Here is a 24856-nt window from a genome sequence, read left to right as displayed (position 1 = left end):
TCTCATATCAGCTTGATACAGTCCCTGGCTTACTATGGGTGCATGTGCTGTGGCTTTGTTTTAGTCTGTTTAAAAGGTCGTTTTTCTTTTGAGTGTTCCAGTCGCAAAGAAATCAAATATATTTCGATTTCAGGAACCCTTGTGGCATTACACAATTCCTTTACATGTTGCAACCAAGCTTATTTTTTAAACACATGCCTTTCTTTCAGCATGAAAAAAACATCTTAGATGAAACAAGGCAAAAGTGGCTGCTTATGCATTTGTACGATATTCCAACTGAGAGGGGTGAAAAGTAATAAAATGTTCTACTTTCATAATTTTTCTACCATGTGTACAACATTTCTTAATAGGCATGAAGCAAATTCACTTTTATCACTAGCCTATTACAGAAACAAGAAATGACAAACTGAGCTTTTAAGGGGGCCCTCAGAAGGGCCCAGTCCGTGCGTCTTCTTTTCTAGCGCCATGGCTGTGAGCGCAGCTGAGCACATCTGCAGCCTGCACACCCTGTTCTAGAGGTGATCTGCTGTGTGTGGAAAGACTAGACGTGCTGATATGGCGTGGTATTATCTGCACAGTCTTCCCACGTGTTTAGTACACGGGGTTGCATAATCTGTAGTTTCAGAGATGCATTGAAGTTTGAGACAGACAAAGCATTCGCCTCCACTGCCAGCACTTTTCATGATAGTGTCGTTCCACTGTGTGTGGCAGTATCAAAGAGGACAGGGTGGATGCGAAAGCAAGGCTGGGTTTGCTTCATGCTACCTATGTGAAGGTATCATTAACACACCGTGAAACCGTATCTTTGGTCGCTGACTCTCAAATTCAAAATTTTTTTCTCATTCAGATTTGTTTTTTCTGACTGCGGCCCTTTCCGTGGGAAAACAATCCATTTGCAAATGTACTTATTTGACTAAACGGTCGAATCTGAGTACAACAAACCAAGTTGCTGATTTTAGTGCATTCATTATGTTGGGGTTCCTTTGTATACGACTCCAGAAAAAGCCAACCATTGTCTGCTCACACTCCGCCGCGCCCGCCCATATAGGAATAAACTTAATTTTGGTTGGCCACGATGCTTATCGGTGTAGTAGCTGTCGTGTGTCCACCCATACACATTTTGTTGGCTTCCAGAAAACCTCAAAGAACAGCTGTATTTTGCTTATGTGCATTCACTAATCAAATAAATACATGTTTGCTAGAATCCCCATAATATTGAGCGAGCTGGTCTGCTTGAATATGTTCAAAATATGGCAGTTAGATTTGTAATAGGAAGTCATACTAAAAGGCTTTGTATTACTGAGAGTAAGGGTAAGCTGCAATGGCAGGATTTAAAAGACTGGGAAATCTCTTCAGTTAAAATTATTTCAAGCATATACTGTTCCAAACATGTAGAGATAGAGAAATTCATATCAGGCTATCATCATACCTCACAAGAAAGACATTACACTAAAAAGGTTTATTAATTTCCTTTTACTTATAGGTGATGCCTCACATTGTTTTTTCCTTGGACCAAAGGGACTGCAAGGTTTTTCAGCCTGCAATTGTTTGCATAGTTTTCAAAGATAATTCCCTCCCTGCTTTGTGTGCTTGATTTGAATGTAAGTTACATTACACAGAATGTATACCCCCCCTGCAATGCCAGTACAGGCGAAGCAGGTACTAAATGAATAACCACGAAAGGATTTTGGAGCGAGCAAAAATGGCATGTGCAATAGATATGCATAGATGTCCCGTTTGTGTTGCTGTCAAACAAGAAATTGGGATATCGAGGAACTGAGCAAAGTAACTACATGTGTGCTTGCCAAACTATAGCTGTCATTTACACCTTGACTGTGACTTGGCTACCAAAAGAAGTTTTTTGTCTTGTTCTTTTTCTGTTAAAATGTACTTTTTTCTTTGTCTACTTTCGTTTGGGTGTTTTGTAGCTATATCGTGCACATGTGACCAATAATGCCGTGTGGAAGTTAGTGGTTGTTGGTATTTCTCACTGCCTGTCGTTTGTTCAATGTGTGTACTAAAGTCAATAGAGCACCAACCACTATAAACCAGTGTGTTGAATTTGTTTTCTTGTTTTAGTACAAATGATCTGACTGGTTATGTGCCCAAATAAACAATTAGATTATGAAAACAAAGTTCATCAGAACATGTCATGAATTTATAATTACCCTATTTCAACTGCAGAACCCACATATTAAGGCATGTAGATTTAAGTAGAACAAGTCTTTTTGCAATCCTTAGTTCTGAATAGGTAAGAGCAGTGCTAAGGACACAAAGTGAGTCCACATAGATAAATGGCATGGTGCACTGTGCACTGACTAATAATTGATGTGTTTTTGCAACAGACAAGCAAATAAATATCCAGTAATGCCTTGTCAAAGGCACGAAAGCACATAAAGAGGCAGGGGGTGGTCAGATACAAATGTGCCGTGGTTTCAGGTTTGTTAACAAGCATACCACTTTTCTGTAACTTCAGAGAACAGGTGCTGCGCTGACACATTAATCTTTTTTTTTTCTTGTTGTTGTGGGATTTGATTAGTTTCTGGGTTAATGGTTGCTGCTTTCGCTAACATGTTGCACTTATGAAATTTGGGCTGTCATCTGCACTGTTTACAGTGTATGTACTCTTATGGTCACATTATAGTGGTGCTTCATCGTGAAGGCTCTCATTCAAATATAAGCTTGTCTGGTCTACATATGCTTTCCTTCATGCCAAAGGAATAAGATATACTATGTTTGTGTCAGAAGGAAAGAAACTGAGACTGGTGTCTATGATTGCACATAAATCTATGCTTAGTTGCATTAACATTTTTGCATAATTTCAACAACTTATTATTTTTAACATTCACACTCTTTCTTATCCACTTAGGTCTAAGGAATAAAGGCAAAAAAGTAAGGCATTGCAGTGGATTTAACTTAATGCTCTTGATTCTTGTTACCTTCTTGATAGCTTTTCTATTTGGAAGAGCATATGTACAAAAGCATGTTTTGACCAAATAGGCTGCTGTTTGGGAGGCTTTGCAAGCACCACTATAACGTGACAAAAGCAGTGTGTGGCCATTTGGTCATATAAATTCTGGTGTAATGACACCACAAAAAGTAAACAAAGATATGTATGCACATGACACAAGCACCGGATCTCACTTCAAGCTTTAAAATAAGGAAACAGGCAATATTTAATAACAGCTGGAGACATGATGTCATGATATCTGTTAAAAGAAATTCTTTATGCAGTGCAACTAATGGATCACTGATACATTCGTCATTCTTTTTTAAATGTTGCAAGCCACAATTACCTTGCATGTTGTCAGGTCGTAATACCTGGCTACAACGCAAGTTTTGTGGAACACAGGACCGCAGCCACATTCTTTGCAGTATTTAACATTGTGTGATGGAGGATTGTTTCACAGGGATGACTCATACTCCCTCAATTTCCCTGATTTCGCATTAATAGAGCATCCCATCTGTCCAATGTAGGCACGGCCTTATGATGGCAGCAGACTACACAACGCTTGCGGCCTAGCTCACTAGATGCATATTGTGCTTCAACCACAACCAACCTTTTCCTTTTTTTGGCTTGTGCCTTTTATTACAGCACAAAACTCTCCTAACAAAGGCCTGAGAAAACAATGATTTGCGCAGCTAAATTAGGCATGAATATGGAATATAATGAATGAGATGAAGTAAAAAAGTGGTTGCAGTTGTTTCGTATGCATTTGTAATTTTCATGGGTAATTGTGTAGCTGGTCTCTACGGGCAAAAATTTTTTTTCTGTATGAAACATGTGATGAGAGATTTGCTCTAATGAGAAAAAAAGACAAGCCAGGAAAACAAATTAATTTGTTGCGTGCAGCACAATTTGCAGGCGGTGCACTGTGCAACGGAGGTTATGTACAGTCAGCCATTCCCATCCAGTCATGCTTGCATTGCATACACACGTTGTATTAATTTGAGATTGCGGCTAATGAAGTTTGTGTGGAATAACTCTCATTCGCACATAGTGATGCACTGCAAAATAGATTGGTTCGTTCCTGTGTTCATCAAAACTCGTAGCCAGAAATTATGAGCAGATGTACATAAGATAATTAAGCTTTGGCAGATTAGCACGAAAAGGACAAATGCATCAGTCATTCTCAGTTACATTGCACAAAGAATTTGTTTTTGAATTAATGACATCACTTCCTGTCACTATGTGTTGTATATGATGTCTGTTTTCTTATTAAAGCGAGAGCTGAGGTTAGGCACTTGTGTCCTGCATGTCTTTGTCTTCGTTTGCTTCTGTGGTGCCATTACACCAGAATAAGTCCATGACAGGAGCTGCCAGTCTATGTAGTTATACTACATCAGGCTCAGTACGCCTGGCGGCCTGAATGTGACGAGTGCGAAGTAGCAGTAAGAACTTCAGAAGGGTAGAATTTTGTGTCGGTGGTGCATATTACTGTATGGTGAAGCGCTATAGATGGAACAGTGTGAGGCGAGACACATGGGAAAGTGCTACAGGCAACTGTGAATGTTTACTGGAAAGTTTCGCTGCAGCGGGACAATGCATGCGTTATCCTGGTGCAGCAAAATTTGCCAATGTTCATAGTTGTCACTAGCACTTGTCCATCTACATTACACTTCACCGTACACTAGTAGCAGTAACAACAGCAACCAACTGACCCGAGCAATAATGAAAGCCCACAGAATTGCCAAATTGTAGGAGAAATGTTTCAGTGTAACACATGTTTTGTTAACTGACAAGCAAATGGCATACATGTCTGCGAACCGATGATCAGATGCATTTTTCATGCACATACATTATTTTGTACAACTGCTTCCTGCTTTGGTTTTTTATGGCTTTTAGGAAGCATTCCAAAGTACTTAGCTGTTTGTTCTAAAATTGAATATGTTCTCAGCCAGCACTATGTGGCATTACTGCATAAGCCCTTACTTCGTCAGTGTCATTCGCACTGTTCCCAACTAAATATGAATAACCAAATAACCATGTTTTTAAATTTTCAGATTATGAAGAAAATACTCTTAATATGTATTTCATTAGAAAAATTTTCTCAATTTTAGGAAGAAGTCTGGCTGGCCCCAAGCCTGGTGCAAAATGAAGAAATGGCACTCCACATCAATTCATGTTTACTTGTCGTCATAACCAGTCTGTTAGCTTAATTTTTGGTTCTTCCTATTGAATTCTCAAGAAAGGTACCAACTCTGTCATTCATTCAAAACAAATTTTTGCACTTGGGGATGCAGTCATGCACAAAGCCTTTGAGCTCAATAATATCTATTTTTTAAAGAAGGTGCAGCTCCTGCGTGGAGCAATAGGTTGAATTTGAATAAGACGAGGGTAAATGAAAAGATGGCGAAATTAGTCATCAACAGTTGTCCAACAAAGGAAGTCTCAAGCTGGAGGCAACATCTTTGCAAGAGAACCAAATGGCTCCAGCCTGAGACATTCGTTGTTCAACCTGGCAAGTCTCCTTCTCGAAATATTTCCTCTAGCCTGAGACCTATATCCATTCCACCACCCTTGACCAACAATACACCTATACATTTGGCAACCCATGGAAAGGAAGCAAATTCACATTCAAGGAAAGGGAATGTAGTTTGCACCCTGGAAGGTAGCATGAACAGTATTTTATTTACTTAATGAAATGCAGATCTGCTATCCAATTACTTTATTTTGATCCCCATTTTATAATTGGACAGCATGGTTCCTCAGAGAGAATAATAATTCGAAGCTCACACAATTTTGCTCCTTTATGTCCGTTAAATCTGTCCTGGTTGCTACACTATCAGCCATGTCTGCAATTGCATAGCAGTGTTTTGAGCATGCATCCAAATTCAAAAGAATAGTTAGGCTTCTAGCTCAGAATGTTTGCTACTGTGTTGCAGCTCGAATTCTATGTCTAGGTGGTGACTGTGATGCCATGTGCTTTTTAAATAAGACCAATATGCTATTTGAAGGGCAATTAAATGCAATCTCAAATGACCTCAGCTCGGGGAATGACACAATTGGAGGTCAATGTGATAAGGAGGATTTGATTTCTGAGAACAAGGCACTTAAACGGGTGAAAGCATGACTAATTTCGTCTAAAGATGCTGCTATTGGATATGATCGGGGAAGGTACTTGTTCGTGGCTGCATTTGCAACATGTTACATTGCTGGCTTTATATATTGCACTGGGTACAGTGAAATGTTGCTGCTTGCAAAATATTCAACTAAACATGGTAGCCATGTTAATGTGTCCATGCAGAACACAACTCATCCACTGTTATGGACTACAGTGGAATCTCGATAAGCGAAAATCACTTCGAAACTGCCGCTTAAATAGGACACCATCCTGATAATTGGTTGGCTCTCTGCAATGTCTCTCAGTAAATATAATGCCTGGTAAATGGAACCAATTTCCCTGGCACCTTGAGGCTCCATTTAAAGAGCACCCACAGTAAAAGTATAGGGGGGATCGTGTTTGGAACTTTCGTAAATGTAGTCTTAAACAAAACCGCATTTCAGTGGGAGCGAAATGCAAAAGCACCCGTGTACTTAGACAGGTGCATGTTAAAGAACCCTAGGTTGTCCAAATTAATTCGGGGTTACTCGCTATGGCATGTGTCATAATCAGAAGGTGGGTTCTGGTTCGTAAAATACAATAATTTTTAATAGCTTGCTCAGAAATCCAGCACTAAATTATGTAGCTTGTTTGTGTGATGAGTCCCAATTTCTTAATTTAGTACTTTGACATTTATCATATTTGTGTGCTAGTCCATGCAAAATACCACTGATCGGCCTCAATATACCAGCCACTGTTAATTAGGAATGGCTTAGTCAAGCAACTTAAACTTACAGCACAAACACCTAAGACGAACCACAAAAGGAAGATAGGACACACACTGGTGCTAACAACTTCTTTATTTCTTCATCGTCGATGCAATATAAACCCTAGGCCACACTACCGCGCAGGCACTCAGATTACATTACAGAGATCTGCCAAATTATCACATACGCAAGCGTAGGAAGTCAAATTCAGATGGATGCAGGGACAAAGATATCTTACTAATGCAATTATCGTCCTGCCTTTCTTGTGGTAGGCCTCTAAGGCAAGCCGCACATGCTCATTCTTGCTTTTGCCAAGAATCGACGTCCCATCAAGTTGTGCCTCACAATTGTTGCAAGAGTTTATATGCGCACCAAGGTGCGCTCCTCTATCTACATTTTTGTTTACTTGTTGCATGTTCCCTGAGTCGCTCATTGACGCAATGCCCTATCTAGCCAAGCTATGTCTTACCACATGAGAGTGAATGGTATAAACCACGCCGACCTCGCACAACACGTATGAAGCATCATGCCGAATTTGGCATCCTCCTCTGCCCTCTCCGCAGGTGCGGGAGCATAGCTTTAAAAGCTTGTTCGGTGCAGAGAACGCCAAAGGAACACTATGCCTGCAAGCAACTTTCTTGAGTTGATAGATGATCTTATGTGTTTAAGGGACCACGCAGGGAACACGCACAAAAAGTAAACAAAAATGTAGATAGAAGAGTGCACATTGTTGCGCATATAAACTCTTGCAAAAATTGTGAGGCACGACTTGATGGGACGTCGATTCTTGGCAAAAGCATGAATGAGCTTGCGCGGCTTGCCTTAGAGGCCTACCACATAAAAAGGCAAAATGATAATTGCATCAGTGACATAGCTTTGTCCCTGCACCCATCTGAATTTGAGTTCCTACGTTTGCATATGTGATAATTTGGGTGATCTCTGTAATGTAATGTGTGCGCCTGTGCAGTTGTGTGGCCTAGGGCATATATATGCATCGACGACGAAGAAATAAAGAAGTTGTCAGTTAGCGCCAGCATGTGTCGTATCTGCCTTTTGCGGTTCGTCTTAGGTGTTTGCGCTGTAAGTTTTAAGTTCAGAATTATGTACCAACTAGGCCAAATGAAGTTTTACTCTTAGTCAAGCGAGCTCAATATATAGTCTGTGCAAACGTGTGGAGTGTCAGTACAAAGTAACAGTTCAAACACATGGCTCTGTAGTTACAGTTCAGTATGAAAGGAGATAAGATTTCTTAGCATTTCTTTCATTTACTAATTTCATTGTGTTAGGACATGTAGAATACTAGCAACTGGCATGCTTACAATGTACAGTCCTCTTTTTTTAAATCCAGACAATTGTTTTACTGGGGCAGAAATGTGCTTTCTTTTGGGCCCGGAAGTGAACATACTATATTTCTTACATTTGGTGTAAAATAAATTTTCTTCACTGTCAGTGTGTGTCTCGTGCATTTTTCCATTCAGCAAGTAGCAACTGCTCTCGAAGGCGTTTGCTGGCCTCGGAGGCACTGCCGATAAGCTAGGACAACTGTATAAAAGCTTTGCAAAGAGGGGCTCTGTGATCAGCGAAAGGGAAAAAAAGTGAAGACGTGCGGTGACGGGTTCATTCGCCATTGGACCACGTGTGCGCGTGACTTGGTCGATTCAGCGGTGGCCCTGTGCCGTCGATTGGACCACGTGTGGCGAGCCCGCGGCGAAATGCTTCGTGGCGGTACGCCGCGCCTATGCAGCAGCAGACGGAACACCGCAGGCCAAGGTGTCGGACGCCGGCGTTCGCTCCGAGCAGGTGCGACGCCTGCTCGGGTGGCAGCTCACAGACGCCCGAGTTCGCTTGAGCCTTGATCGCCGGCGTTCGACATTTCGGCCTGCGGTGTTCCGTCTGGTACTGCGTAAGCGCGTGACCCGAGCCACCATGCATTTCGCTACGAGCTTGCCGCACCTAAACTAAAATGCCTTTAATTCCTTCACAATACTCCCATTGTACCTCCCAGTCAAATGGGGGGGGGGGGGGGGGGAGGTGAAGTGGGCGTATTACGGTACCCCCGTTGTGTGCCCAATTAATGCCCACGTCAATGGGAGTTTTATCGTACGCCCTTTCAATGGGAGCAAAAAGATGTACAAAAGGGCATGCGCTAGAGGACAAGCAAAAAACGCCCATCTGGGTGTTTTTTTGTTTACAGTGTAGCTGCTGGGGTCTTAGAGCGTGCGAGCTTACCGAGTGTTCCACTACTTCTTCTAGGCCGATCTCAAGAGTTGGTCGACCTATACTCCTTAAACTTGGTACTAGTGCCATCCTGCTCTTTGATGGTATAGTTAACGACTCCGCTCCGCTCTACATACGGCTTCATCAAATTACAGTGATATATCTTCACTTCCTTCCTGCGACCGGGCATTTTCAGAGCATAGTTAGTATCTGAATGTTTGTGCAACACTTTAACGGGCCCGTCCCAGTGAACTTCAAGCTTGTTCTTTCTTGAAGGTTTGAGGATCAGAGCGCCGGTCTCCGGCGTTAAACGTACGAAGCCTCGCATTCTTGTCGTACTAGAATTTGGCGTTCTTTTGAGCTACTCCCATGTTCTTTTCAACTAGGTCTTGGGTTGCGCTTAGCCGTTCCAGCAGATTTAGCACATATTCAACCACTGTTGGTCTCTTTCCTCTTTGCTCCCACACCTCTCTTAACATTCTCAGTGAAGAACGGAGTGTCCTCCCATACACTAGTTCTGCTGGCGAGAACCCTGTAGCCTCATGTGGAACCGTTCGCAAAGCAAACAAAGTTGCCCGAAGACAGTTCTCCCAGTCTTGCTTGTGCTCGTAACAGAGCGCACGCAAAACTCGCTTAAACACTGAATGCCACCTCTCTACACTGTTTGACTGAGGGTGATAGAAAGAACTGTGTATCAACTTTACCCTGCACTTTTGCACGAATGTGGAAGTCAGTGCGCTGGTGAATACTGACCCTTGATCAACCTGAATTTCGGCTGGAAACCCAATTCGAGCAAATACTGTCAAAAGCGCGTCTAATACTTATGTGGAGCTGAGCTCTTTCAGAGGGATTGCTTCTGGAAACTTTTTAGCCGGACCCAGCATGGTAAACAAGTACCTGTAACCCGATTTTGTTTTTGGTAGAGGCCCTACTGTGTCTACCACAAGTCGTCTGGAAGGTTCTGTTATTAAGGGCACTACCTTTAGTGGAGCTTTTTATGTCTCTCCTGGTTTACCCGAGCGCTCGCAGGCGTCGCATGATCTTACAAAGTTTTCTAGGTATTTGAAGCAGCCAGGCCAGTAGTATTCCATAAGCAATCCTTCCTTTGATTTGTTTATGCCTAGGTGGCCGGACCACTCATTTCCATGACAAAGACTCAAAAGCTCCTCCCTGTCTTAGTAGGTACGACAAATTGATCTAGAATTCTACCCCTTCGATCTCTGTAGTGCCGATACAACAATCCTCCCCTCTCTTGTATCGTCACGTTGCGCCTAGCAATGCCTTCTTTAGCTGTGTGGTGTAATTTAGCTAAGCTGTCATCATTCTTTTGATCCGCTGCCAGTGACTCTCTATCCACCCGTAAGAGCTGATCAAAGTTCTTTGAGGCCGGTGATAATAACGACCCTGTCTCGCTTGTGAGTGCGTCAGCTTGCTCTTCCTGCAGGCTAGAACTTTGACACTCTAGTGCTACGCTCTCATTGAGCTGGTCAGCTGGCAGGCTCTCCTCAACTGTTCTTTTGTCCCTCGGGCCTAGCTCGGATTTGGGTATTGAAGTTATCCCTTTTTCTGCTTCCGCTGGAGGAGCTTGTGAATTTTCAGCCGAAAGCGACGCGATCTTACGAGATTGGCCTCGGGTCAATGCCTGTACTATGCCCTCTCCCAGTTTTAGCCCTTTGTCACGCAGTAACTGATTCGAACGATTCGAAAAGATGTAAGGGTACTGCAGTGATAAAAATTTGGAAACTGCAGCCTCAGTCTCTAGCTCCCCGAATGGTCCACTGATTTTGACTTTGGCCATGGGCAGACGCACGTTGTGTTTTTCTACAACCTGTTTTATCCATGCTACTTCTCCGGTGAAGTCATCTACCGTCCCGTAAGACGGATGGACAATGTCCATCGTGGCGGCACTGTCTCTTAGCACTCGGCATGGTTTGCCATTACCTTGCAGGTCGTGAAGATATGGACTTAACACTTCCATATTTTCGTCTTTTTCCTCCACGTAGGAGAAAACTACGCTAGGCTTCCCGCAGTTTACAGCTATATATTCCAGTTTGTGGCATTTGTAACAGCGAATAGGTCTAAAAGTTTCGAATTTCTTTTTCTGTTCTTTTTGTGCGGTTTCTCCGTTAAATTTATCCTCCCTCTTTTCTGCGGGCTTTTCCGCCATGTCCACAGGCTCCGATCGTCTAGTCTGCGCACCCCGTTTGAACGGAAATTGTTTCCGCGGTCCATTTCGCCCGTCCAAGTTACCGTCCTCGGCGTTCAACTTTCTGCGGGTTGCGTACTCTTCGGCTAAATCAGCCGCCCTTTCCACAGTGTTTACATTCCCTCTGTCTTGCACCCACAGTTTCACAGCTTGGGGGATGTTTTTGTAAAACTGCTCTAGACACACGCATTCAATGATCATGTCTCTGCTGTCGTACGCTTCCGCGCTTTTAAGCCACTCGACTAGGTTGGCCTTTGAGCTATATGCAAACTCCGGATATCCCTCGCTATCTTTCTTGCCTGTGCTCCTAAACCTTTGCCGAAAAGCTTCGGCTGAAAGGCGGTATTTCTTCAAGAGACTAGCCTTAACTTTTGCATAATGATATGCATCCTGTGCACTCAGTCTGGCGATTACTTGCGCCACCTCACACGGCAACATAGACAGCAACCGCTGTGGCCATGTACTCGGGCCGAAGTTCATCTTCTCGCGAGTCCTTTCAAAATTGCTTAGGAACAAGCCTATGTCGGTCCCGACCTCAAATGGCTTTAATAGCCTGTCCATGCGGTACGATTCTGCCTCACTTGGTAGTCCCAGAGCGCCTTCACTTCCTTGAGACAACTCTAAACGTTTGCTATCAAGTTCCAGTTGCATTTTCCTTAACTCGCGATCTTTATCGCGTTCCTCTCTCTCCCGTTATTATCTTTCCCGTTCTTCTCTTTCTCTTTCCTGTTTCCCCCTCTTTTGAGAAGTTCCAATCCCATTTCAATTTCTTCCTCACTGGCCTGTTCGGAAATTAGCTCCACTAATTGCGATTTTAGCATTTCCTTGCGTAACTCTAGGCCGAGTTCCTTACCAACAATCCACAATTCGTCTCTCAGCAGTTTCTTTAACGTCATGATTGCTGCTTTACTGCCTTGGTCCTGCTCGCTAAATCTAGCTAGGAAAACACAACCTAGCTAACACTCAACAATCTAGCTTCCCTACTGTTCTAAACAGAGCAACCACAAAATGAAGCCTAGAGAGTCAAAGCAAGAACCAAGCACTCACCGCAGTCACAGCACCACGTCGCAAAGTCCATCTCACCGCTGTCAGCCAGTTGTCAGGATTGGGGGCTCAATCCCATCGCTCGTGATCAGTTGTCAAGATTGGAGTCGGGCATGAATTAGAAGGTAGCTGGCCCATGCCGACGTCCAACTTATCCACGCTGAGGACATAGATGAAGGGAAGAACTGCTTCTAATCGAGAACGAGGAAAATGGGTTTATTTACAGTATTTATATTAGTCTAACATGACTGTTTGAGAAAAGTGCATCAGTCTAACATGACTGCCTGAGAGAGAATGTCGGTCCAACATGACTGCTTTAGAAAAGTGTGTCGAGCATCCGCACAACAGTAGTTTTTAAACACTTGGTCCTCCCGCGATACAAGGCGACGCGAACGTTCGTTTGGTGATCGCAAACTAGCCGCCTCTCCGCAGGACGGTCTACACGCACAAAAGCACACACGTTCGAAGGTCCGGAACCGACGTCAGAGGGGCCCCGTAGAACTCGGAGCGTTCCGGGTAGCGCGTTGGGGAGTTTGGGAACAATAGTTGGCCCGCCGAACTCATTCCGGCACAAAGTCGATTTAGTCACGCTGTGTCTAGAAGTTGGCGCCGACGCTCCCGGTATATTGCCGTCATAGTCGTAAGTGGGTGGCAATCTTGCACTGCAGCTCGCCGTTCTTAACAGTACCGGGATGTTGCCGCCTATAGTCGTAAGTGGGTGGCAAACTTGCACTGCAGCTGGCCGTTCTTAACAACACACATTATGTGGTACCCGTTACGGGCTACTCACCAGGTTTTGGCATTGCCGAAACAAACAAAGTCTGCTGTTTAAACTACAGCGGCGTGTATATCACGCGGTGGCAATCGTATATGTGAAGTATCAAACGGCTGCATGGCATGGAAATAGCTGACATTCGAAGCAGAAGCCCGCACCCCCTGTTTCTCCATGGAGGCCCACTTGCAGTCAGTATTTAACAATAGTTAATTTGGGACGCATATTGCCATTTACGAATTACATAGCCAATGAGTACGCTAGGCGTATCCACTTCTAAAGCCCAAATCTCGAAGCCCCTGCTGTCTTCAGAAATCTTTCAAGTGGATATGATTTGCTAACTCAACGGCTGCAATTCATATTTTCCATTATGTGCTGAAAAGCAATTAGTAAGAAACTTCATTGGTAAAATTTTTACAATTATTCGAATGCGCATTTTGATTTCTCATAGGATTTCCCGGTCATCTAGTAAACAAGTTCAAGGATGACAAAACACCCTATATAATTTGCAGCCATTCAAACGATCAATGGTTACGGCTGTGCTATTTTTTTTTTTTTGACAATTAGATGTTGCTTGTTTCATTTCGTGTAATTGCAGTCTCCGTCTTTTTCATTATTTCGTGTTCGCAATACTGCCCACTGATAAAAGAAAAATTTGAATTCCTTAGTTCCGGCTTCATCGTCAGTTCTAGTGCTTGCGCAGTCCCTTTGTTGGACAGTGTAAGATACGTTTCGCAGAAGTATCAGCGCAACCTAACCTAGTCCCATCCCTCGAATTACTGGTGGTTTTAACGCCATGTATATATGAAAGCGTTGCTTGGGCGTTCGCTTTGTTTGGAAATAATTTGTTGTTCCTACAAATACAGGGTGTTAGCTAACTTGTGCAAAGCAATAAAATCCACGTATGTGCTAGGAGATTGCAATCAGCTTAGCATTTTTCCAGATTTCCTTAAGGATGTCAAGGTACTTTTATTGTGAGCTTAGCTCATTATGATAATTCGTCCACCAACTTCTAATGGATTGACTGAAGTGCAAAATCTTCAATAAATAAATTACCAAGCCAATTGAGAAGTTTCCGAATAATTTTGATTCGTGAAGTTCGCTGGTGTGTTTGTAAATTTCCGAGTGGCAAATAGCGTGTAGGCATTTTAAAAGGTACGGAGCGGAAACTTGCGTGCATCGAAATTACTTCCCTCGAAAACTTTAGAAACAGAATAGATTCTACGGGGATACCGACCGTATTAATAGTTCTAAGCAAAGGAGACGGATCGAAGACAACGGCCTTCGTTTCTACGTTTGCCTAGGTATTTTCACTGTTGAAGCAATGAAGCAAATCGAGCATTGGGATGTGCCACCATTAGTGCCCAGTAATTATTGAAATTGTGTCGGTATTTATGTTGTTCAGCAAATATGTAAAGGGCGAAGTGGTTTTAGGGGTGGATGTTGACACATCGGAGACGACGGCAGAGACTATCGCCTCTCACATGTGGTCAAAATTAATCCGCCGTGCCCCAATGCGGCATGCCCCACAATCCTATCCCGATTTTGGCGCATAAACACCAAAATTTTATTCTTTTTAGTTGCCTCTCATTTTCGCTTGAGGTGTACTCATGCGGTCGGTCTGCGTGCAGCCTCGATCATTCCTTGGTAACATACTTGAGGGCGCTAATTTCGCTACGTGCAAAGCCTAGTCACGTGGAAATTGTGACCGGCAAATGTAAGACCATAGCGGCTATCTTCACGAAACGAAATAATCTCGGTATTTCTAAACAGGATTAACCACAAATACTTCGAAGATTTCCAATTGAAAGAAGTACTTTGAAAGCTCATTAAATAATATTGGTGATAAATGACTTGAGCTTATCGCAACAAATAATTTAAGTTGCTGAAGAGGACAGTTAACACGTGGATAAGGTTTAAGTCGTTGCACAATTTTGCTGACACGCCCTTTGTAAGCAAGGTTTCCTTTGCTTGAACGGGTGTTTGCGCGATTGCCTTCAGAGGAGAAAGGACGACTGGACGCCTACGCGCAGACCGGTGAGCTGCACAACCGCGGCGCGCCAATCAGGAAGCTTCCGCGGGTTGAGCAGCACAAGCGTGGCACTTGATTTCTGAGTGCCGTAGAGCTGAACGCGGAGCCTCTTGGGGCTCGTAACTACATTAACTCGGTAGTACTAACTAAAGCCCCTCCATACACGTTTCCGCCGACCAGGTTAAGTACCGCCAACCTGCCCTCCTCATCCACGCTCCTCTCCCACTCACCCCCTTAGCTTCCGGCGTCAAGCGGAACTTACGTAGCTGCAGCTTCCTGTTCCGAGTGGAAGTGACGCTTTGTTTTTTAGCGTTGTTTACTTTCGCGTCGCTGGAGAGGCTTTAATTGCACGAGTTGCGGTTGAAACTGTGAATGCGATTCCATCCAAGAACCACCGCCCACTGTAACCAGCGATCTGCTCGTGTTCGCTGCTTCGCGTCAACCTGAGACGGGTTGTGGCACGAGCGACAACGTAAAGTGGAATGTAGTGCCTGGGCGCTTGGAGACCACTGCCGTTTTTCGTGCATTTGGAAAACAGCGACCGCGAACTACTACTTCAGCGGAATACAGCAGCTTGTCCCCTTTGCATTCTTCTTATGGTGACTGCCACAGCTCTGCTAAGCACGCGCGGGCGTCTCACCATCGTCTAACAGCAGTCAAAGCGGAAATTCCCGCATCGCAACTCCAGGAAGCGGAAACGCCGGAACCGGAAATTTTTAAACCAGAAATGCCGGAACCGGAAATACCGGAACCGGATTTGGTGTGAGGGGAAAGGCGGCGCACAACAAAGGTTGTCGCTACTTAAGAAAGCGGCGGTGGCGCGTGGATGCAGGGGTTTTAGTACTAACCAGTGCCCGGAAGTTGCGGACTTGCGGATGTGAAACTCCGAGGCTTCGTGCACGCGTTGTTGTGTTTTGCCAACGCAGCAGTTACCAAAATGTTCTGCAACGCCCCGCAAAATTTTACGCTAGACGGTAAACTATAGGTTTGAGGAAAGTCTTTCTTAAATAAGAATTTTATGAATTGGTAAAAATACAGAAAATGACATGTGCGCAATATACATAAGGAGGTCCTATAGTCAAAGACTCTATCGGGACCTCCGTTGTTTCAGCTTTCCAATGAAACTTGATTCATCAAAGAGAAAATGCTGAAACACTAGACAGAACTTCCCGGCTTTGGCTTCGGAGCCACCTTCGTTTGTGTGGGCAGCAATTTTTGATCGAAACATGCACGAAAAGCGGTTCCCAATAAACACAAAAACTAAGTTATCGTACAAAAGAGTTGGATAACGAGATCACGGGTGATTCTGCTCCAAAAATGAAAAACAAGAACGCTGCGTGGCACCACTACGGTGCATGAAATTACCTGTTGGAGATATGCACGATGGCGCTGGTACACCTAATCCAGTCAATCTCATAGGATCGATTTTTAAGAGCAGCCAAAATTTAAAAAGCTACTTCACTCCGCATGCCGGTAAGCAATAAACCCCAAGCATACGACCATATATTTTATTTCCTTAACACAACTGCTGCTAAGAGCAATCTTAAACCAGCACTAATTATACACGCTGCATCAACTAGGTCATCTACTCGTGCTTGAAGGCCATAATGCTCCCAAACTTGCCAATACACTACCACAAAACTAAAAAGAAGTCGAGCAGAGCCAATTTAATAGTTCAAATTTCGTCTGATTGTGCCTCTGATTCGAGCTTGTGGCTCAGCATTTGCGCATATTGCGTGTCCGTTTTCGAGATGCTCCTCGCCCCCTTACGGACACCATTACACCCTCTCTCTTAGTGCTGGCAAGAGTACTCAGCCAGCATGTAGAATTTTTTGCTCACCTTGAGGACTCGATATGCTATTAGGACGGTCCGGCCATTTTCGTTCGAAGCACAGTATCTTGCCTTTGTCCAAATTTCGCATTCAGTCACGGTCAGCCGAAACAACAGCCTTAAGAAAGCAGCGCAGCACGAGAACTTTGCCCGCATTCATTTTATTAGAAATGCCGAAGATGGCATACTGAAAGCGGAATCTCAGTTTTACTGGTAATTTGCGGTTCCTGTGGTAACCAGCAACAACGTGCTTGTACGCCTACTGTCTACATGCGCCTTCCTCGGTTGTATTCTTTTGGCAAACGCTCTATCACATTTTCGTGAGTTGCTCGAAGTTTTCTTACTAATTGCTCGATTACATTTCTCAGGAGGGTTGCCCTAAACAAAGTAAATTATTTCCTTTGAAAAGAACGTTTGGTGCACGTGCGTTTGGATGGGTATCGAACCGGGCTTCCGGGGTGGGAGACGAGCACGCTTTCTCGGCGCCACAGCGGCTCCACGTGTAGCGCATGCGTGATTGCACACGCCACGTCGCAATCACCTGGCGGCCACGCTAGGGCAAGGTGGCCTGAAGAATTACAGCAAGGTGACTTAAGGTGGAATAAAGGGAATTAGGGTGAGTTAAGGAGGATCGCGGTTTATTAAAGTGGATTAAAGCGCATTACGGCGCATAGATGTTGGCACAAATTAGAGCAAGGTGGATTAAGGTACAGTTGTGAAGGAGACGTGACAATGTATGACGTCACGTATCATGGACGCAACCAATTAATTAGAGAAGTCAGAATGCTTTGGCATATGAATCACGCAAGTATACCTGGGTGACCGGCAATTTTTTTAAGGTTCTTCATGTGCCATCGTGCAGGAGGACCGTTGTGTGAGTTTATAGCATGAATTGCAGTGACGGCTGGATTGGCACACGCACCTTACAAGAGAACCGAGTGATGGGCTAGTTGGTATAGCATTGCATATGTGGTACATCGCAAATGGGGTTTTACTTGCCCCGTTTGCGCTGTATCTCACGTAAGGCACCTCGCAACACAGGTGCTTTTTCGGCACCAAATTTAAAACGAAAAAAGTGCATTCCAAAATTCTATGCTTACCAACAGCAACTTAAACCGTTACCACGCATCGTAATTAACATGGAAACACCGTAGCGGGTCGGCTCAATATTGCAGCGACTGCGGGGTTGGCTTGCTATCTCAGTGTCTGCTGTGTTTTCCCACGCACCCCTTGGAGCCCGGCCGTTACAAGCTCCAAGGTTTCGGGTCAGTCTGTTGAGACCGTAGGGGAGACAGAAGAAGATAATAAACGTAGGACACTTACTGGACTTGTTCGCTAGTAAATTCAATCGTTTCAATGGTAGCTTTGAGTGGTATCGAAGATATTAACTCTATTCACGGTGATCCCGTGGGGTGCTGCCATGTTTGATCACGTGGTGACACGTGCCTTGCTTGCCTCACCTGCCTCCGTTGCCTCTGTGTTTGCAATGGGTGCACATGACGCCGGCACGGCTGTGCAAACCAATCGTAGACGGTGACTGGGTGGACGACAAGCGAAGCTATAGCTTCAAAGGACACGTAAGCGCTTTCGGAGCTCATTACGCTCTGTTGAAACGGCGCGACCTGCGTATATGGTGCGTGTAATGAAAGCAGGGCTAAAAATGTATTCCAAGCTATCCTCACCTTTCGCTCATGAACCGAATCACTGTGAGCGTGTTTAGCTCTTCTTTCTTGATTTATCAAATACCTTTAAGCAGTGGCTTGCCACGTTTCTGACTCAGTAAGGTTCACCGGGTGGTCACATTGTTGTTTATTTTCTGCCTGACTGCTCGCGGGTGTGTTCACTTGCGGTAGATTTTTCTCGCTGGGCACAATGCCTTATACGTGGATAATTTGTGTTTTGTACTGCCTTGTAGCAAATACGTATTACTGCTAGTCACTCGCTTACTATGTGGACCGTTAAGAAACGTTCAGCTTTGAACATTACTGTGCTGCCGGTGTAGTCACCGTCACACATGCTTCAGCGCATTGATGCAACTATGCGTCTGTTCACTTATTCTTGATATGTTGGTGATAGAGTGTGCGCAAGCTTGCGTGTTAGTTGGGGTGGACGTGTGTTGTTAACGCGGGAGAAACTTACAATGCCAAGAATCGGCGCTGCTCCCTGTGTCACTGTATTACGAGCGGTGCTCACTCGTGAACACGTTCCGGGGTTGAGGTCCTTTCCTTGGAGGTTAGCGCTACAACGCTGGCGGATTAATGAATCTTTTTATCCACGAGCAAGCCGTGCATCGCGAAGAGCCGGCATCGAAGACCGTCCAGCAGCGGTCCGTGAACTTGGACACGCAGGTTCAATCTATTCCTTAATATGCCAGTCACAATTTGTCCAGCCAACTACTGCACACGTCTTCACTTACTCGCTCCATATTTTGCGGCATGAATGGAGCACATTGGGTTAGCGAAAAGCTAGTTGCAGTTCCGACAGCTTATCGCACACAAGCAGGGCAGAAGAGGTAATGATTTCGTATTTGTGCGCTTTCGCTGAGGCAACGTGCGGCGCGCCGCCGAAAGCGCCATCTCGTTTGTCTAGAGCAAATTCCTTCGCGAAAAAGGGTCCATAGCGCTCTATGTACTCTCCTTCTTCTGCATGCAGTTGTATTGCATTTTACGCACGGAAGTCAAAACACTCGGTGCATAAAAAATATTGTCACGCATAATGAGCCGCTCTAACGACTCTAGCGAAGGCTGCAGTACTGTAATAAGTCAGCAAGTGGTACGCACTCTGTGGATTGTGCTGCAATTAAGGACTTTCTTAAACAGGCACACTTGTGTTTTCGAATGAGAAAATGTTCCGTGTAGCAAATACACTGTTGAAAGTCTGAATGTGAGTTATCTGGTCACAATATGAAGGAAACAGCATAACATTCTTCATAATAGAAAACAATACTTTTGTGTAGTTGAGGGCACTTCGTAACACAATGTAGTGCAGTACGAAAAATGGTAAACAAGCGCAAATACAACAGTCGAATAACGCACACAACGGTAAAGTGCGCTTCAGGCACCGTCAAAAATTGCGGTTACACACTGGATGTATTGAGCCGCCATCTAGGTAGCTTCTTACTGCATGAATGCTCAAATTGATTCATTATTGGAGGAGGTAAGAGAAATTTAAACGTTCCATTACCATGGTGCCAGAAGGCGAGCTTCATTGCTGCATACGACTCTCGACTTTGTCTCGACTTTGCAAGCGACATTCTTCAGCGCCCGTCACCCATACCCCAGCCGATGCACCGCGTAACGTGTACGTCACGAGTCCCGCCCCCCACCCATTTCTTCGTTTCTTGCGGCGCGGCGCGATTTCCGTGCCGCTGTTGCGCGTTCTTCATTCAATGATTTACCGACCTCACATGCCTTAATCGGTGAAGTTGCAGGCAGTGAATATGACGTAGAGGCATTTATGCCTGTGGCCTTCATTCTCAGCGAGGAATCGAGGCTCCCTCGCGAGGAAAAGCGTACGGGCTTGCATTTCAAATGTGAGCTGTTTTCGCGCAGCGGTTCGACAGCTTGCGGACGTGCCCGTCAGCGCCGGATTGTGCACCGTTCGTGTCTGTTCCAATCACCCAGGCGCGGTCAGGAGTCCCTTCAGACTACTGTGCATAGAGCGCGACCCGAAGAGAAAGCAACGCTGTGAGCTCTCGCCCGGCACCGCGACTTCTGAATAAGCCGGCCGGATGCGAAAACCAAGTGAAGGGCAATTTTTTTGTAGGCTTTTGCAAGTGGACAACATACACTGACGCGTCGCACAAATCCCCTTGCGGGCGAACGCTACTCGCGTCGAGCGCCAGCAGCAAGGAGGGCGCTCTAAGTTGCGGTAATCTGGCATACGTAACGGCGCCACACATGTCGCAGGTGCCAACCTCGGAGACACATATCGCATCTGAAACTGAAATTAAGTTTACGCAGTTTCGGAATTGAGCCAGGAGTGCACGCATATACATGGGCCTTAACGTCTCCATGTGCCTGCTCCCTTTGCCGTTTTTTAGTGTGTAACGCAAGTCGCTTTCCAGAGATTTCGCGCTAGATCGATGAACATTAGTTGTCAAGGATCGTCCACAGAAAAACCCGCCCCGTGCGGTTTCCTTGCATAAGCATTCCGGTTCGCTGGTTTACCTGTTAGTTGTGAAGTAGGTATTTACCAAATCGCCTATTAAAGCCAAATCCTTCTGAATATTTTCTTAGTAGCCAGCATTTCTTTGGTCAAAGTTACCTGCAGAATTTGTCGGTTACGGCCTTGGAAGCACTTGTTGCAAGTCGTGTGCAGTGCTGCTGCTGAAGAAAATGTCACATGCGTACTAATTCTTCCCAGTCTGATAGCTTGAATATATTTGCAAGCACGAAGTGAATAGCTTGGAGAAATCGTGTCTCCCTTTCTGACACCATTGTCAGTTCGTACTTCTATTCGTTCTCCGTCACTTCCATTCCTTTAGTAACACACTAGATTAACGAGAGATGCACCTCGGAGACTATTTTGATCGTTAACAAAGCTAGCTGGTTAAAATTTATGTATCATACCCGCCGCGGTGGCTTAGAGGCTATGGTGTTGCTCTTCTGAGCACGAGATCGCAGGACCAAATCCGAGCCGCGGCGGCCGCCTTTCGATGGCGCCGAAATACAAGAACGCCCGCTTCCTGTGCATTGGGGGCACATTAAAAAGATCCTCGAGGTCAAATTGTGTTGCGGCGGTAAAGAATGTCATGCTGAATCAAGAACACGTTGAGTGAGGAGTCGAGGGTGCCGGATTGCAGATGGTCAGTATAAGAGAGAAACGATAGATTTCTACGTTGTTCGTCACCCACATGAATGAAGTCTGTGATAGCTAAGACGTAAGTGTCGGGGTCAGTTTCAGTGGGGTTGGATGGTTCAACGGGGTGACGAGATAGGAAGTCGGCGTCAGTGTGTAACTTGCCAGATTTGTACACAACTGAGAACCTGTGCTCCTGTAATCGTAATGCCCAACGGCCGAGCCTCCCAGTGGGGTCTTTAGGTTTTGAGAGCCAGCAGAGCGCATGGTGATCTGTGATGACCACTAACGGCCGTCGGTATAGGCGCGGACGGAATTTAGCGACAGCCCAGACTGTTGTAGAGTGCGGCAACCGACAAGCCGTACTCTAGAAACAACAGTGGCCGTTGCAGAACATGGAATCAGCGTTTATTCTTTTAAGGCACTTTTTATAGGCAGCGGTTGCTTATCCCCTGCTCATATCAGCGCATGTGTTGATGAAGTGGCCCTGCATACAATTGACGTTACGCCATCGCATTCCTACCCCCTAGACCATTGTCTTCATTTACTATGTTCAGTGACGGAAATCGTGAAACCCATATTGGTCTGGTGTTTTCCCGGCACGCTGACTTCTTCGCAGCGCTGGTGGAGGATCGGAAGGCGCTTCGGCTTGCGTCTGAGGATGTTCATTGTGGGCAGCAGGCAGTGGCAATTCCTGCCCGTTTGGTGGTGGCGGGTCCGGCGTTATTGCATCCCCGGGGAGAGGTGCTGCCGTGTCCGCTTCATGATGCGCCTGCTGGGCCGTGGTTGGGGCCTCCCGATGACCCACAATGTCCTCGGTCCCGCGTCTTCTTGGGGCCTCCGTACCAACGTGTGATCCTGCGTGCTGGAAATTGCGTGAGCGCAAATGGTCGACATGAACGTGCCGGACTGTGTTCTGCGTCTTTACTAGATATGCCACAGTGCTAACTGGCCGCACCACACACCCTTCGGTCCGTGACACCTTCTCTTGCCTGACAGTCCTCACATATACGCAGTCTCCTGTCCTGAATGAACGGAAAACCGTCCTTCGTTGGTCATGCTGCCGTTTTACCGCTTCCTGCTTGCTCTGCATGTCGTCTCGAAATGATGGCTTTAGCAAGGACAGTCTCGTGCGCTGCGTTTGTTTCAGAAACAGTTCGACTGGACACTCGCCTGTTACTGTGCTATGTGTCCGATATGCCAGCAAGAAGTCCTCCTGTCTCTCCCACAGCGGTCTACTGTTTACTCCCTTGTAGCCGTGCAACAGCTGCTTGCGGAGGCACCTCTTAACGGTTTGCACTGACCTTTTGGCCGCTACATTGGATTCCGGAGTGTATGGTGGGCTGTACCTGCGCCGCATACAAAAGGCATCGAGAAAGTCCTGGAACTCCTGCGATGAAAACTGTGGTCCATTATCACAAATTATTTGTTCGGGGAATCCGTAAGAAGCAAATAAACTCTGCAACCGCTCGATAGTCTTCGCGGCTGTGGTTGAGCTCATAGGAAACAACTCAATCCGTTTTGAAAACGAGTCAACGCACAAAAGGAATGTCGTCTTTTCAAAGTAAAAAAAAAATCCAAATGCACTGGCGGGAAAGCATCGGGCGGGAAAACGGGCAAATGCATCGGGCGGGAAAGTACCATGGCTCGAGCGGTGTACGAGGAGCACTGTATTGCATCGCTTGGCAGATGTTGCACCTCTTTACCGCTCCTTCTGTGTCTGCATCTAGCCCTGGCCGCCATAGCAGGCTACGTGCGAGCATCTTCACGCGTGACGCCCCAGTGTGCTCGGCGTGCAGCGTCTTGCAACGTTGTTGGCACAATAACACGACTTCCCCACGTAACACATCCTGCTTTCACCGATAGCGCCGTGCGTCTGTTATAGTACGGTATCAGTTCAGCGTCGTTGACTTGTGCTGGCCATCCTTTCAGTATATATCGGTAAACCTTGTTAAGTGTGCTGTCATACTTGGTCGCTTCAGCAACATCCATAGCCGTCAGTGGCGTAGTTTCATAAACAGCGCGGGTATCTGTCGCCTCTATACCGGTTCCACTTAATACAGGCGGTCTGGACAGTGCATCTGCAAGGTCTATTTGAGATCCCCTTCTGTATCTCAAGTCGTAGCGATAAGAAGCCAAGATTAAAGCCCATCATTGCATGCGAGTGGCCGCCGAAGATAGAACCTGCTTCTGTAGCCGCTGCTGTGTTCTAGCTGCCAAGGCCAGCTGACAACACCAGCTGCCACCCATCGCTTTACCGCCTACGATGCCCACAGAACGAAGAACAATGCTTGCAGCGACAAGCGTCTCAAAATGATGATTGTCGGCTGCCTTGCCGCAGAAGAAGGAACGCGGTTCGTCGTCTGCTGGGCGAGCGGCACTGTATGTTTGCACGTCACAAGTATGTTTGGACGTATACCAGTAAAATGGTATACATTCGCGGGCCGGAGTTGGGAACTCGCAACCAATTTTTAAAATTCAATTTCAGGAAAATTAAGTGACATGTAGTAGCATCGTTCTGGCACAGATAATTAGAGTGCCGAAGCAAACATATATTCAAAATTTTATTGAGATCGGTGGACATAAAAAAATCGCCGGAGTTGCCCCGTACCGGAAATGCTCCTGCTTCAGCGGCGCTCTGCGCTCCGGCGGTTGAGCACGCTCCTAAGGCTTCCCCGTCGGCCGGCGTCGTCCCAACGCCACTTCACTACATTACTTCAGTGTCGTTCATGGTGGCGCAATAAAATTATTTATCTCCTGAGAACTATACTTCAAGGTGTCACGTATAGTGTTCACTTTTCCCCGAGGTCGAGCCTGTTTTTCAGTGTACACTTGCCGTCACTTGATGCTTTGTTCTTTCAAACTGGTGTGCGTATCGTTTTTGTGTCCACGTGGTTTTCCTTCCGCATGTACTGCTTAGACTGTTCCGGTCTAATGTGAGATTTTCTCTTCTGAAATCTAACGCGAGGTAGGATCATTATACAAGGAGTTGCTATGTACAAATAATTTTTAATTTGCTTCATGAATATATTTTTCCTGTCTTCAGAGCACGGATTAGTTAATTACCCTCGTGAAAAGGTTTCTGATGGGCCCCAACTACTTGTATAACTTTGTACGTACAAGTATACATTTCATGTAAATAT

This window comes from Dermacentor andersoni, chromosome 7 (assembly GCF_023375885.2).
Source record: "Dermacentor andersoni chromosome 7, qqDerAnde1_hic_scaffold, whole genome shotgun sequence".
Classification (NCBI taxonomy): Eukaryota; Metazoa; Arthropoda; class Arachnida; order Ixodida; family Ixodidae; genus Dermacentor; species Dermacentor andersoni.
The sequence above is the reverse complement of the archived record's forward strand: the minus strand, read 5'-3'. Positions refer to the sequence as shown.